Here is a 5,272-nt window from a genome sequence, read left to right as displayed (position 1 = left end):
AAAGAAATCATAAACCAAACTAACGAAGAATAAGTTGAATAATAATCTTTGGAGTATCCGATTACATCAGTTAATAAAAAAGTCTGAAAGAAAATACTACGAATCTAAGGAAGAAGTCCAAACAACTACCTAATCTAGAAAGCAAATACTACAAAAGAAACTCTAAGATGACGAACTGAGATCAAGTTGGTGGCGCTCCACGGTCTTTATCACCTGAAAAATAGTAGGTTAGGTCAGAACCCAACTAGTAGGTTTCCAATTACCTAAGGTCTAAATAGACCAATTCAATAACAAAAAAAAAGTGCCGAACAGAAGGAAAACAATAACATAGGCAAATGTTCCACCATTATCGAGCCAACACAACTAAAACCAACCTGTTACACGGTTGAAAAGAGACTCATACAATACAATTTCCCTTTTAAAGGGGTATAACCAATTTTGAGGTCCACGAGATATCTTCACTTGACATCCGTATTTGCATTGGCTTAAACCTCTCAATAGATAAGGGATACCTCCCAAAAAGGGGATCCGTGTAACATGAGCACAGTGCAACACGAGCACTTTACATATGAGCGGGATGCGAGCCAACCTCTAGTTGGTAAATCACTTCTCAAACTAGAAGTATGTGGTCTACAAGAATGAACTTGTGATTGCGTCGATCATCCTGTCGAGCCAACCACCGATTACTTATGGATTACAACCGTCAATCCATATTAGAACTCAAGCCCCTGGTCCACTAGGTTGTGCAATATCACATGCATTGACAAACCCGTGTTTGCATTGACCCACATGTCGAGCCAACCAGTCTTAGTTCAATCCATTAACCGAATTCAAACCCATGGTCCACTAAGTTATCCAATATCACATCAATAACTAGTGTTTGCAATCGAGTCACATGTCCAGCCAACCATCCTTAGTTTCGACCAACCTATGCTTTCCAGGTTAACAACCTAAAGTAATATATCACACACAAATATTCATAGTATTTATGCTCTAATTCACAGACATATCATCTCATAAACCCAAACGAGACAAACATGATAAGTATTGGTTATAATATCACTATAACCTATTACAATGAGTTTACTTTCATAAGTATGTCTAGAGATGCAAAATACTACATCATATATATATCTCAAATATCAACTGTCAACATCAATAACATAAACACAAGTAATTCTTAGCATCTAGGCTGTTGTACGGGTGTATTTATACTCTATTTGTATAACCCTAATAGTCTAGGTTGTTGTCCGGGTATGTATATACTCCATTAATATAACTATAATGATCTAGGTTTCTATATTGTTGTTGGAAATAGATTATAATTATAATAGGTGTCTATTGTATCACTAAGTGAGTCTAAGTTGATGATAACCTAGCAAGCATTGATAGTTTAAAGCTATTATAGTTCTAACAATTCAAAACTAGGTTTGAAATTGAAGAGGGTTATGTAAACCTTAGGGAAGAAGAAACTTACTTGAGTTGTAGCACCAAGAAGAAGAAACCCAAATCCTTTAGTAAATCCCTTTGAAGCTTCTTCTCTTTCCACACTTCTTCTCTCTAGAAATCACCTTTCTCTCTCTAGGTTGTGCTTCCTTCTTCAATTCACGACTGGGGAATTAAAGGAAGGAAAAGAAAAGAATATAATGAGGTAGGGTTAAGGGGTATTTATAAGAGGTTGCTATATGGGCCCCCACTATTACTAGTAGCACAATAAAGTCAGGGTGCTACAGACTGTGAAACTGATTATTTTAAAAGTAATTTTTTTATACACATTACCTTGAGCAGTTTTAGTCTGATGAGTTCAGTTTAGACTATACTATGTGTGTGAGAGAGATAGAGAGAGGAAGAGTTCAAGAGATAGAGATAGGAATAGTGTGAGAGAGCATGACATAGTAAGAGACACAGGGAGGGAGGGAGAGATTGTGCGAGAGAGAGAGTGACATCGAGAGAGAGAGAGGGCGAGTGAGAGAAAGAGGAAGAGAGAGAAAAAAGAAATGAGGAGATGAAGAGTAGGGGTAAAAATAACAAAGTCAATTTTTTTGACCCAAAATGAAGATTGCCCTGTAAGTGAAATCTTGTCGACCAAAGTTTTATGCCCCAGAGACTTTTCTTTATGCCCAAAAGCCGCGACAATTTAAAGGTTTGAGCATGCGATAAACGTATTGAATCAAACTTTGACACATGGAAAGTCAATCTACTTTGGTGTCGGAAAACATGGGTTCCTCATAATTTTCACATTAAGTCCACAAAATGCATTTGTTCGCGATTAGGTCCTGTAGTCATTCTTCTGATCTGGACCTTTGAAAGGAATCGGTAGTCCAGATCTAAAAAGCTGATTCCTTGTACCCCAAACCGCATTTCTTCTCCTCGACTGATATTGACTCACTTTCCATCTTTCTTTCTCTTTACTTCTACCAGATTCTTCCTTTCTTTTTCAACTGATAGGTTAGAATCATATTTTTCAACGATTCGAAAGGGTTTTACTAAAAAATAATTGGTGAAGTTTGTTCTTTGAAGATTCATCCACTTTGAAGCTAAAATCATCCCAAATTTCTGAAGATTTTTTGACGTAAGGAAGTTAAAAAATTTCCTTTTTTTTCAACAATAAGGTTTACTACTTATAAAACCTAACTTATGGTTTGATTGTTTTGTTCAGTTTTACCCCAATTTGTGAAGAAAATCTGAGATAAGGCTTGTGAGAGTTTTTCCATTATTTTATTTTTAATAGTCCAAAATAATATTTTGAAAAAATCAAATCTAGTTTTAGGTTTTTGAAAATATCTAGTTTTAGTTTGACTGAGCACATCTTGTTATCAGTTGTTTTTATGATCAGTTATTAATTGAATTTACTTCTTTGAATACTATGTTTGAACTTTTAGTAACTACACATTGAGTTTGTGTGGGGAAATGATTCCAGAAAGTTAAGAAAGTGGATATTGTGATCTTTATGATTCGATGATAATGAATACAATGTTTGATTATAACTAGAAGTACCTAGGTTTGGAATGGAGTTTAATAGTGTTGAACAGTTGTACGACGATTGTATTCGTGACGCCAAAAAAGTGGGGCATCCAGTGAAAAAGAAATCATAGGGAAGAGTATAAGGAATTTCAGGATATGTTGCAATATAATGTTCTAAGCGGGGAAGTGTACATCGACGTCAAGGAATCCCTCACCAAGTAACAAAAGGGTTGCAAAACAAGAATTAATGCTAAATTACAAGATAATAGAAATAGATAGAGTAAAATTTTGGATCTTGAGTATAATCATATACTTATGAAGGAGATGTCCCTTCGATCAAGATAGCAATGCGACCAATTTGTCGAATAGGACAACGATGAAGATCATCAAGCCATGTCGTTTTTGGCATTGTAAAATCAACTATGATCTGCGGCTTATTCGAATGATCTGCGACTTATTCGAATGATCCGCGACTAACGACGATCGTAACCTACAAAGAGTCACACAAAAGAGTGTTGACTCGATCAGAAGATCTAACTAGAGGGAATGAGATAAAAAATGAAGATTAAATCCTCCAAAGACGTATCCGAAGGGCCCCTGAGAGCGGGGCAAAGGTAGCACAATAGCCAAGCCAAGTGATCGAGCCAAGGTGTGGCCGGACGCATGGCCTGGACCATGCCTAAAGCTGGCCACATAAGGCATGGGCTACCCAACCAAGTTCCATTAAGAACGAGACTCCTGGTTAGCCACATCTATGGGAAATTTCAGATGGGATTAATGTCCATCTGGGAATCCATGTTTTAGAAGAAGTCTGACATATTTCTGTTTGTGTTCTTTTTCGAATCCTAATTCGATTAAGGTTTCGACTTTAAAAGTCCCTATAATAGGAAACAATCATAACACAAAATAAGTGTGGAAAATTCTTAAAAGTTTTCTAACTCGGGTTGCATTAACAGAAGATAAAAAAGAGAAAATTCCCAAGTTGGCTATCCAGTCTAGAGAAGAAGGAATTCTTCATCTTTACCGCTAAAGAAGGATCAAGAAGGATCTCGATTTGGTTCTACATAACCTAAGGAGAGGAAGATCAAGTTGATTTCTCGGGTGTCTCAAGTAGGCGAGCTACATAAGTGGAGCTGCACAGGTGGAGTTCTAGATCTTCGGTAAAAACAATCAAATTAGTCACAGGGAAAAAGCGAATTAAGGTAATTCTCTAAGCTTCCAGTTCATTATTAGTTTTTGCATGAGATCTGACTAACCTAGTGTTAGATATATGGCATCTGAGATTCCACTAAGAATATTAGGTGACATCGTAACCCAACACCTAAGTCCAGGAAAAGTTCATCATTGTAGATGTAATAGGAAGAATAACCCATGTGTAGCTAGACAACTTGAAATATGTGATTTGGTAGGGACTAAGACATATTGTAGCTTTAAGTAACAAGTGGTGGCAGGCGGTGGACATGAGAAAGAGCCGCTAATGAAAGATATGCAAGAAATTCGTTCGAAAATAAGAGAACGATACTTCTTGGAGAAGGAGAATTTTGACGATTCAATAATATTTTTTGGCTATGCCAAGAAATAACAATGATTTTGTTTTTCCGGTAGAAGTATACCATAAGTCTCGTTTACATAATGTTTTTGGGTAGTAAGAGAAGTAGAGAGACATATAAAGAAGTTCGAGTGTTATGAAGTTTGACACGACTTATATAACGAATAAGTGTCACCTTCCTTTTGCCCCGGCAGTTAGAGTAAGCCATTATGGGCAGACCATTCTATTGGGTTGTTAGTTATTGTCTAATGAAGATGCAAAAAAACATTTTCATGGTTGTTTATGACATGGCTTTCGCGTACGAGCGATAGAGTTTTAGGAGGAATTATAAAGGACCAAGATGCAACCATGCAAATTGTGATTCAAGACGTATTTTCTAATACAAGACATCGATGGTGTTTGTGTTGGGTTATGGTATAACGTCCCATGTTGTTAAGGTCAGTTTAGGGACTATTTGGCGTTTGGTTTAAGTTAAAATAGGCCCTTAATCAGCAAACAATGCAAATTTGGGGGTATTTCGCAATCCGGTCAAAACTCAGGGACTAAATCGAAATTTCGTGAGACTTCTTAAAAGAAAGAAAAACCATTATTTTCTTCTTTCTCTGCTCGATCTTTTCAATTGGGGTTAGGGTTTGGAAGAGATTCAATGAAAGAAAATTGAGAGTTTGGGTGGAAATCAAAAGGAAAATCTTGCTTTGGTTGAATTAAAGTATAAGGAAGTGATCTAGCATGATTTTATGGAATCTTTGCTAAGAAATT

The sequence above is a fragment of the Eschscholzia californica genome, unplaced genomic scaffold (assembly GCF_041429995.1).
Source record: "Eschscholzia californica isolate CP2 unplaced genomic scaffold, dmEscCali1.0.p SCAF_5, whole genome shotgun sequence".
Lineage (NCBI taxonomy): Eukaryota > Viridiplantae > Streptophyta > Magnoliopsida > Ranunculales > Papaveraceae > Eschscholzia > Eschscholzia californica.
This window is presented reverse-complemented; position numbering follows the sequence as displayed.